Raw genomic sequence first — 11488 nt, 5'->3', positions numbered from 1 at the left:
ACTTGCGATCCTCCAGCCTCTGCCTCCCAAGCAGCTGGGATCACAGGTGTGCGTGCGCTCTTCACTTCTGATGGTGTATTGGGATGCCCAGAGATTTTTAGTTTTAAGTTTTCTTTCTGCTCAGGCCTTTCACGTTCTAAGCTTCTGGAAGTGGGAAGCAAATTTCTGCAAGTGGGTTATTAGGTGCCATGGAGGCCCCACTCCCAGCTCTGCCTCTCAGTCCCCAGCCCCGTGGAGTGTGGCTGAGAGAGAAGGCGCCGTCTGTTGGCCAGACTGCAGCCTGCTGCACACTCCGCCTTTCACTGCCGTCTGTTTCGTGGAAGGTCCTACCTCAGGAATAAGTAGCTGTAATTGGAGTCACTACCAAATCAAGGTCACGATCCTGTCTTCTCCAAGAGGCATGACCTTGCCAAACAGCAGCTAAATGCAGAAAGGACAAGACACTTGCCACTCCTGCATGTTTCAAATCTCTGTTGGCCCTTGTCTCTCACCTTCTCCCAAAGATAAGAACTGCTTTTTTTTTTTTTTTAATAGTCCTGGGGATTGAATTCAGGTGCTTAACTAACCCATTATTATTATTTATTATTATTATTATTATATTATTGTTATTTTATTTTGAGACTGGCCTTGAATTTAGAGTCCTTCCAAATTGCTGGGATTATAAGTCTGCACCACCGAACCCAGCAGAATTGCTTTTTATTTGCCATCCTGAGAAGAAACTCAAAGGCCTTACACTTGGTCCTTCCTACCCCATGGGTCAGGAACACCAGTAGCTCAAGAGAACCATTCCAGCCTTACATGAAGAGCTGGAAAACTGCAGGGTGTGATGGCACATGCCTGTAATCTCAGCAATTTGGAAGGCTAAGGCAGGAGGATCACAAGTTAGAGGCCAGCCTCAGCAAATTAGCGAGGCTTTAAGCAAATTAGCTTTTAAGCAACTCAGTGAGATCCCATCTCTAAATAAAATATAAAAAGGGCTGGGGATGTGACTCAGGGGTTGAATGCCCCTGGGTTTAATTCCTGGTACCAAAAAAAAAAAAAAAGAGAGAGAATAGAAAAGAAAAAGGGAGGAGGGGGAAGAAAGAAGCAGCAGCCAGTCCCCACCTTCTGCCCCCAGGCAGCCAGCAGGGCCCAGTCTGCTGCCAGCTGTCTTGTCCATCTAACTCCACAGGGAGCCTCTCCAAGCCTGGACCTCCCCACCCACAGGTGATCTCTGTGGTGACCCCTGGTAGGGAAAGGAACATGCTTTCAGTGCTGCTGTGATCCTGTTCAATGTCAAAGGACACTTTATTTCCTTACATCAAAGAAAATGTGACAGTACCTGCAGACACACACCTCCGGCAGAGGGGTGCGTAGGACGTCCACCTCCCGAGGTCACAGGTTCTTGGAAGATGGAGCTCCAGAAGAAGGGAGGGTGAAGGGGTCCCCTGATCTGCGGGGCATGGAGAGGGCAGAAGCTCCTCTGGGCGTCTCCATGGTCATGTTCATCCCAAGAACAGGACATGGGGAGAGGGAGAGTCCTGGGGAGGTGGCAAACAGCACCGCGTGCCCCACCAACAGCACCCTGTTCTGGACACATGTTCGGGGCAGATGTGCGTGGGGAGTGGGAGGGAGACCCGTGATGCAGGCCCAGTGGATCAGGGGGAAGCTTGCTCCGGCCCCCTGGTCCTTCAGCAAAGGACACCTGCCTTGCTCAGCGCTGAGGAGGGTGACCAAACTCTCCGCCGAGCTGTCTCCCTCGGTCCAGTTTTATTCTAATGGTAAAGTAACCAGTGCATAGGGACGTATGCAGGTACACGGAGGGGTGTGCTCCTTAATTTTTACCAACACAAGTGAAAAAAAAAAAAAGTCCTCAGTTCGAAGACAAGATTTGTGGAGGGGAAGGAGGACCAGGGGTTGATCCCGGGCGCTTTACCACTGAGCCCCAGCCCTCTTTTTATTTTTTTGAGACAGGGTCTTGCTAAATTGCTGAGACTGACCTTGGACTTGCAATCCTCCTGCCTTAGTTTCCCAAGCCGCTGGGATTACAAGTGTGTCCCACTGTTCTGGCTATAATTGTTTTTTTTTTTGTTTTGTTTTTTTTTTTTTTTGGTTGTTGTTGTTTGGTTTTTGTTTGTTTTTGGTACTGGGGATTGAATTCAGGGGCACTTGACCATTGAGCTCCATCCCCAGCCCTATTTTGTATTTTATTTAGAGGCAGGGTCTTACTGAGTTGCTTAGAGCCTCGCTGTTGCCGGAGCTGGCTTCGAACTTGAGATTCTCCTGTCTCAGCCTCCCAAACTGCTGGGATTACAGGCGCATGCACCATCATGCCAGCTATAATTTTTTTTATATTAACAATCATACATTAAAGAACTCAAGAGAAATGCTGGGTGTGGTGACCACACCTGTAATCCCAGTGTGTTTGGAAGCTAAGGCAGGAGGATCTCCAAGTTCAAAGCCAGCCCTTGCAACTTAGTGATGTCTCAAATTTTTTAACAAAGGGCTGGGGATGTGGCTCAATGATAGAGCACCCCTGGGTTCGATCCCCAGTACCCCATACCCCCCAAAAAAACTAATTCTGGCAATCTCTCTTAATTACTGTGCACAAATCATTTGATGTAAGTTCTGAATGGGTTAATATAGTCTGACGTTCTATTATTTATTTTTTACTTTTTCCATCTTTTGTTTCTCTGCTTGTACTTTCCTGTTTCTGGTTATTTAAATATTTGTAGTATTGTTTTATCTTTTGCCATTTATTTGTTTGTCTTGTTGTTGTTTTGGTACTGGGGATTGCACACACAAACGCTTTACCACTGAGCCACATCCCCAGCCCTATTTATTAGTTAGTTAGTTAATTAGTACTGGGGATTGAACTCAGGGGCACTCGACCACTGAGCCACGACGTCCCCAGCCCCATTTTGTATTTATTAGAGACAGGGTCTCACTGAGTTGCTTAACACCTCACTTTTGCTGAGGCTGGCTTTGAACTTGTCATCCTCCAGCCTCAGCCTCCTGAGCTGCTGGGATTACAGGCGTGCACCTTTGTGCGCAGCTCCCAGCCCTATTCATTTTTAATTTCAAGACAGGACCTTGCTATATTGCAGAATTGCCCTGCAGAATTGCCCTGGCTGGTCTTGAATTTTCCTTCCTTCTGTCTCAACCTCCTGAGCTGCTGGGATTTCAGACTTGCAGCAACACACCTTGCTACTTTTTTTTTTCTTTTTAGTTGTTGATGGACCTTTATTTTATTTTTATGGTGCTGAGATTGAACCTAGTGTTTCATACATGCCAGGCAAGTTCTCTACTGCTGAGCCACAACCCCAGCCCAGCCCTGCTACTTTTTATCAAATTTAAAAGAATTGAAATTATGAAATGTCTTCAGATATTAAGGGAATTAAACAAGAAACCAATAACAGAAAGATACCTGGAAAATCTCCAAACTAATACACTTCTAAATAATCCATGGATCCACAGAAAATTTTAAAATATTTTCAACTAAATGAAAATTAAAATTCAACATCAAAATGTGTGGGATACAGCTAAAGCAATACTTAGAAATTAATTGCATATTTTAAAAGAAATAAAAATAAACATATTACATAAATACACATTTTGGTAAAAATCTATTTATTTGTTTGTTTATTTATTTATTTATTTATTGGTGCATGGGATTGAACCCAGGGACACAGCCACTGAGCCACATCCTCAGTCCTTTTTTGTATTTTTTTATTTAGACACATGGTCCCACTGAGTTGCTTAGGGCCTCACTAAGTTGCTGAAGCTGGTTTTGAACTTAGGATCCTCCTGCTTCAGCCTCCTGACCCACTGGGAATGTAGGCAGGCGCCACCATGCTCATTGAGAAAAAATCTGAAATCAAAAATTTCAGTTTTTATCTTAAGAAGGTGAAAAAATACCCGTGCATGGTGGAACCCACCTATAATCCCAACTCTCTGGAGGCTAAGGCAGCAGAATAGCAGGTTCAAAGCCAACCTCAGCACTTTTTTCTTTTTTTTTTTTTGTGGTGCTGGGGATTGAACCCAGGGCCTCATGCATGCAAGGAAGGCACTCTACCAACTGAGCTATAGTCCCAGCCCAGCCTCAACAATTTGTTGAGACCCTCTCTCCAAATAAAAAATTAAAAAAAAAAAAAAAGAGCTTGGGACGTGACTTAATGGTGAAGCGCCCCTGGGTTCAATCCCTGGTATCCAAAAACTAAGTAAATAACCAGGTGCAGTGGTGCACGCCTATTAATTAGTGGTGCACCAGGTGCAGTGGTGCCTTCCTGCAGCTCAAAAAGCAGAGGCAAGAGGATCACAAGTTCAAGCCCAGCCCAGGCAATTTAGCAAGACCCCGTCTCAAAAAAATAAAAAGGGGGCTGGGGATGTGGCTCAAGCAGTAGCGCGCTCGCCTGTCATGCGTGCGGCCCGGGTTCGATCCTCAGCACCACATACCAACAAAGATGTTGTGTCCGCCGAGAACTAAAAAAAATAAATATTAAAAATTCTCTCTCTCTCTCTCTCTCTCTCTCTCTCTCTCTCTCTCTCTCTCTCTCTCCCCCCCCCCTGTCACTCTCTCTTTAAAAAAATGCATAAGCTTTTAAAAAAATAAATAAAAGGGCTGGGTTTGTGGCTCAGTGGTTAAGTGCCCCAGTATTCCCCCACACACACACAAATTCACATCTATGTTTTCTCTCAAGAGTTGTATAGTTTCAAGACACATCTAGATCTGTGAGCCACTTTAATTGGTTTTGTTTCCTTTTTTTTTCCTGATACAGTGTCTCACTCTGCACAGACTAGTCTCAAACTCAAGTTCAAGCTGTCCTCCCACTCAGCCTCCCCATACCTGAACTACAGACAGGCTCCCCCACACCTGGGGGAGCTCATTTTTTAAATTTGGTGTGAGGTACGGTCCAACTTCATTCTTTTGTATGTGGACCTTGAAGTTGTCCCAGCAACATTTGTTGTGGGGTGGTGCAGGTTTGTAATCCTGGCCACTCTGGAAGCTGAGGTACAAGAATGACAATTGGAGTCGTGAGTCTGGGCAACTTTGCAAGACCCTGTCTCAAAATAAAAGAGATGCCAGAGATGTAGCTCAGTGGTGGAATGCTTGCCTAGCGAGAACTAGGCTCTGAGTTAGGTTCCTAGCAAAACACACACACACACACACACACACACACACACACACCTAAGTATTTTATTCTTTTTTAAATGAAACTATTTTCTCAATTTTATTTTTGGATTGTTCAATGCTAGTGAATGCTAGAAATACATTGATTTTTGCATATTGATTCAATACTGCAAACTACTGAGTTTTTATTTATTTTATTTTATTATTTGTGATACTAGGGATTGATCCCAGGGCCTTAAACATGTTAAGCAAATGCTCTACCATTGACTTGTACCCCCTTTCTATTTTTATTTATCTGTTGGTACTGGGGATTGAGCCCAGGGGTGCTTTATCACTAAGCCACATCCCCAGCCCCTTTTATTATTTTTATTTGGAGACAAGGTCTAGCTGGGTGCAGTGGTGCACACCTGTAATCCTAGCAGCTCGGGAGGCTGAGGCTGGACTTAGCAACTTAGCAAGACCCTGTCTTAAGATAAAAAATAAAAAGGGCTGGGGGGGTATGGCTCAGTGGTTGAGGTTCCCTGGGTTCAAGCCTTGGTACCAATAAAATAAAATAAAGGCAAGAGATAATTGGTCTTTTGCAAAATACTCTGAATGAAACAACTTTCAGTCTCAGAAATACCATTTAATGGCTAACAAGACCTTGCCCTGAAATGTGAAACAAAATTCATCTATTCTTCATATTGTTTTTTCTTTAAACAAAATCCATTTATTATATAGTTTTATTGTTTTCAGTGGATTTAAATAATCAGAAATGAGAATTTCCCCAAAATAAAAATCACTTCGGTATATTTAGCTGTTAGTAAAAGTCAATTTTTCCCCCAGCTGTGGCACCATATTATTGAAAGTATTAAGTACCTGAGATTTATGCTGCAGCTGACTTATAGGTCAAATAATATACAGATCTCCCTCCCTCCCACCTCCCCCACCCTTTCCCAGGGCTGGGGACCAAACCCAGAGTCATGTGCATGCCAGGCAAGCATCTACCACTGAGCCACACCCCAGCGCATGGGTCTTCTTTGGAAAGAATGCTTTGTGGTCACAATGACTTCAAAATGCAATTATATTCATCTAATCTAACATCTCATAGCAATTACAGAAGTGTGCTGTTGACAGGGCAATCTCAAGAGGCACACAGATGTCAAACGCTAAAGCACATGAGTCACTCCTCTGTTTGAGTCTAAAGTGCTGCAAATTTTAGGTCATATTTTCCAGTTAATATAATAAGCCTATAATACAGCATTCTAACTCATGGAGACTTCTGGAACTATTAATCAAAAGAAGGCAATACCTTTTCCAAATCGTGAGCTTCTGTAAACCAGTGCGGTACTTGGTAATACAACGAAACTATGTTTTTGTTGGAGTCAAATATTATTTCAATAATCGTTTCCATGGCGAAAAAAAAATACCATGTTAAGTACTAAATCAAATGACGAAGGCTTTTCACGATAAGTGACAGCAGAGCCAGTTGTTTTATACAAGTTTATATAGCTTTTTAAATTATATAATCTTCTTCACTCAGAGAGTGAATTAACACCACAGAACCACCACTGCACATTAAATGTGTTCTGTCTCCTTCTGGGGCTGGTCCAAAAAGGCTCAGGAAAAGCTTTAAAACTCGCGTCGCACACCTGTAATCCCAGGGGCCCTGGAGACTGAGGCAGGAGGATTGCAAGTTCAAGGCAAGCCTCAGCAATTTAGCAAGGCCCAAAGCAACTTAGTCTCATTTTTGAGACTCCTGTCTCAAAAATGTAAAAAATCAATATTGTGGTGAGCATAGCTCGGTGGTAGAGCTGCCTTGATTTCAGCCTCCAGTCCAGTACTAAAGGAGGAAAATATGCTCCGAACCATGGAGATAGCTCACCTCGCACCAGCATGTCCTAGCAAGGTCCAGAAGATCCGCGGTGTGGTATGCACCCTGGTGCGCTATGTCCAGCCTAGGGCCCATCAGCCCCCGAAAGAGGGGCGAGAAACTAAGGCAGGGGATCACAAGCTCAAGACCCCCCCACCCTAGGCAATTTAGGCAGACTCCGTCTCAAAATAAAGACTAGAGGAGTTGGGAGTGTGTCTCATGGCTGAGTGTTTGCCTAGCAGGCCCAAGGACCTGGGCTCCATCCCCAGCACCGCCAAAATAAAAGAAATTTTAAAAATCAAAAGGACTGTGGATCTAGCTGGATGGTTAAGTACACCTGGCTTCAATCCCGGTACTAAAAAAATTAAAAAACGGTGTGGTGCTATTAGCTTAGTGGTTCAGCATCCTTTGATTAAATCCCTAGTATAGGGCCCCCAAAATATGTGTGTATAAAACAAAACCAAGTGTAGATGGAAATAGACTTGATTATGTGGGAAAGACGTCAAAGGAAGATGGCCTTTTTTTTTTTTTAGAGAGAGAGAAAGATAATTTTTTTTTAAGAGAGAGTGAGAGAGGGGAGAGAGAGAGAGAGAGAGAATTTTTAATATTTATTTTTTAGTTCTCGGCGGACACAACATCTTTGTTGGTATGTGGTGCTGAGGATCCGCACGCATGCCAGGCGAGCGCGCTACCGCTTGAGCCACATCCCCAGCCCGGAAGGTGGCCTTTTTAAGGTCGGGCACCTGTCACCAAAAGGAGGCAGCTGAAGGAGGGCTGGGCTGTGGCTCAGGGTAGCGGACTCACCTGGAATGTGTGAGGCACTGGGTTTGATCCTCATCACCACGTATAAGTAAATTTAAAAAAATAAAGGTCCATTGACAACTAAAAAAAATATTAAAAAAAAAAAAAAAAAGCTGAACAAGGCTTTGTTGAGATTCGCTCCAGGGCGAGACCCTCTGGTCCAACAGAGCAGGTCAGGGAGTCACACCCAGGCTCAGCTGGACTGGAGTTTTAATTGGGTTTAGGGCAGGAAGGGAGGGCTTGGGACTGGAAAGGGAGGCTTTTAGAGTCCCTCGTCCTCCAGGGGTTGGGGGGGGGGGTCTTGCTGAGACCCTTGTCCTTCCAGGTTTGGTAGCAGACCCTGCTGATTGACAGGTGGTCAGGAGGCACCATCACTGCTGGTCTGTCAGCGCCTGATTGGGATTGGTCAGGCTTTCACAGGCGGGTGGCCTGGTGCTTTGTTCCCTTAGCACCTCAAACCCACCTAACAGCATTTGAGATTAGTTTTTGTTGTTGTTTTGTTTTGTTATTTTGATGTGTGTTTGTGTGTGTAAAACAAGAATTGAACCCAGGGGCGCTCAACCACTAGGCCATATTCCTAGCCCGTTTTTTTTTGTTTGTTTGTTTCTTTTTAGTTGTAGGTAGGCACAATACCTTTATTTTATTTTTATGTGGTGTTGAGGATCGAACCCAGGGCCTCACACATGCTAGGCAAGTGCTCTGCCACTGAACTACAAGCCCAGCCCCAGTCTTATTATTTTTATTTATTTACAGTTTTGCAGTGCTGGGAATCCTCTCTACCACTGAGCTACATCCCCAGCCTCCGTTTTTTTTTTTTTTTTTGTTTGTTTGTTTGTTTGTTTGTTTTGTTTTGTTTTGTTTTGTTTTTTACTCTGGAATGGGACCTCATTAAATTGCCAAGACTGGCTTCGAACTTTGGATCCTCCTGCCTCAGCCTTCAGAGACGCTAGGGATTACAGGCACAAGTCACTGTGTGGTGCCAGGCTGAGATTAGTCTTGAAAGAGAAGGGCAAAGTTGTACCTAAGCAAAGTGAGCAGGAGGCCACTGCAGGGGACTTGCTAGAAGAGAGGGGCTGCATGGAGGAGAGGTGGTGGTATCTGAGAACCCCGAGGCTGTGAGATTAAGCAAGGGAGTTGACATCCCATGGTTTAGAGGATGGGATCTCCCCGGGGCATTTGCAGATCAGGAAGTGGCTGAGAGCAGAATGAGATGGGGAGGGTAGAAACAAACAAAAAAAAGGTCCTCAGGAATCCCCTCAATCAGTGTTTATGGGCCTAAAATAGAGTTCTAAATTCCCCTAAGGCGGGTCCCCCAGGCTGGTTGACCCAAGTACCAGTCAAAGGAATCTAGAGCACCCAGTATCCTTCCACCCAGACCTCCACCAAGCACCGAGGAGAGCAGGGCGAGGGAGGGGCTGGAATGCAGGTAGTCCCCGCCCTGAGATTAGTGGGTGACTAGCCTGGGTGAGCCTCCCAGGGCTCCTTCTTCATCTTTAGGGCAAAATGGAAGCCACTGGCCACACATGGCTACTGAAGTTGAAGTGGAAATTAAGTTAAAATCAGTTCCACGTCACGTCATATTAGCTACACATCAAGGGCTCAATACCTTATGAAATAGCTCCTGAGAAGTTTCTGATTTGGGGTACAAAATAACCTGAATGTTTTCCCATCACAAATGTCTTAAAATGGAGCCAGGCTTGGTGGTGCTTCTCTGTAATCCCAGGGCCTAGGGAGGCTAAGGCAGGAGGATCCCAAGTTCAAGGTCAGTCTCAGCAATTTAGAGAGACCCTGGTCTCAAAATTTTAAAAATTAAAAGGGCTGGGGATGTAGCTCAGTGGCAGAGCACTTGTTTAGGATATGAACCCAGGGCTCCATTCCCAGCACTGCAAAAAAAAAAAAAAAAAAAAAAAAGAAAACTGCAAAAGTAAAAAGGACTAAGGGATCTTAAGAATTGCAATTCAAAATAAAGAAAATGTGATATGGGCTGGGGCTATAGTGTTAGACCAGGACGCAAGAAAAGACCACTGACTCCAAATAAAATCAAATTAAAGCAAGCTTATTATTTCGACTGGCCGGGCTGCCTCTCCCTCCCAAAACAGCGGGAACAAGACAGCCCCCCAGCTTTCCTGCAGCCCAGCTTTATAGCCCAGAAAGTTACACAAAGGGGGGTTACAGATAACAGAACTCTGACAAGCATCACACTAATGGTAGTTTACATTTTTTTGCTGGCCCCAACATCAGAATTTATGAGGACCATTAGAGCCTCAGAGAGGGTCGTTGTCTGGCCAGGGAAGGCCAATATTTATGAGGTGTCACTAAAGTTTCAGAGAGGGCTGCTATCTGGTCAGAGAGCCAGGCATGGGTGAGTTCAAGGCATGGGCGAGTTCAAGGCATGGGCAGGCATTCCAAGCAAGTTCAGAATTTGCAGTAATTTATAGTAAAGCCGAAATCATCTTTTCATGGCTTTGTGGCGAGATGGCTCCCAATTTTAAGAAAAGATCAGGTTGGGTTTATCAATAGCTCAGAGACAGAGGGCTTGCCTAGCATGCATGAGCCACTTGGTCTGATCCTCAGCACCACATAAACAAAATAAAGGAATTCTGTCCATCTATAACTGCAAAAAATAGATTTTTAAAAAACGTGGTATATATACACATTGGAATACCACTAAGCCATAAAGAAGAATGAAATTATGACCCTTGCTGGTAAATGGATGAAACTGGGGGTAGGGACGGGGGCAGGGCGGGGGGTACCAGAGGATAGAAGTTCACTGGATTAGACAAAGGGGCCTGAGGGAAGGCAGGCTGGGTGGGAATGGGAAAGAGAGTAGAATGAATCCACATCACTTTCCTGTGTTCCTATATGACTATATAACCAGTGTTATTACTCCACATCATGTACAACCACAAGAATGGAGAGTTATACTCCATGTATGTGTGATATGTCAAAATACACTCTACTGTCATGTATAACTAAAAAGAACAAAAAAAAATTCATTCCAAAAAAATAAAAATATAAGAATTGCCAGGCATGGTGGCACATGACTGTAATCCCAGGGGCTGGGGAGGCTGAGGCAGGAGGATCACAAGTTCAAAGCCAGGCTCAGCAAGTGAGGTGCTAAGCAACTCAGTGAGACCCTGTCTCTAAGTAAAATACAAAATAGGGCTGGGGATGGGGCTCAGTGGTCAGTGCCCCTGCATTCAATCCCCAGCACAAACCCCTACCAAAAAAAAATTCAGTTGATAGCATGGAGCCAGAATGCAAGAAGGCAGGAAGAGTGGTGGCTCCTGTGGGGTGGCGAATGTTAAGAAGAAACAGGGCTAGATGCCTGAGGATAAGGAATGGATAAACAGAAGGCAAAGTCCAGGAAACAAGAGCCCTACAACCTCTCCTTTGGGGGGAGCACCAGGGATTGAACCCAAGGTGCTTTCACTGAGCCACGTCCCCAGCCCCCCCCCTTTTTTAATTTGGGACAGGGTCTTGGTAAGTTGCTTATGGAGTCTAAGTTGCTTAGGCTGTCTTGAACTTGTGATCCTCCTGCTGGGATCACAGGTCTGCATCCCCAAACCCAGCAGGGTCCTATGCATCTTGAGCCTCTGGGTACACTGTCTAGTCATTCTAGATGCCTTGGGTCAAGGATGGTAGTAGCCAAAGCTCCCATTCTTAGGTAGTGGCTAAGGTGCACAGGTCCTGTCACCTCCTTTGGAGAAGCTCCATTGACAGTG

Source organism: Spermophilus citellus (genome assembly GCF_964194105.1).
Source record: "Spermophilus citellus genome assembly, chromosome: 6".
Lineage (NCBI taxonomy): Eukaryota > Metazoa > Chordata > Mammalia > Rodentia > Sciuridae > Spermophilus > Spermophilus citellus.
The sequence above is the reverse complement of the archived record's forward strand: the minus strand, read 5'-3'. Positions refer to the sequence as shown.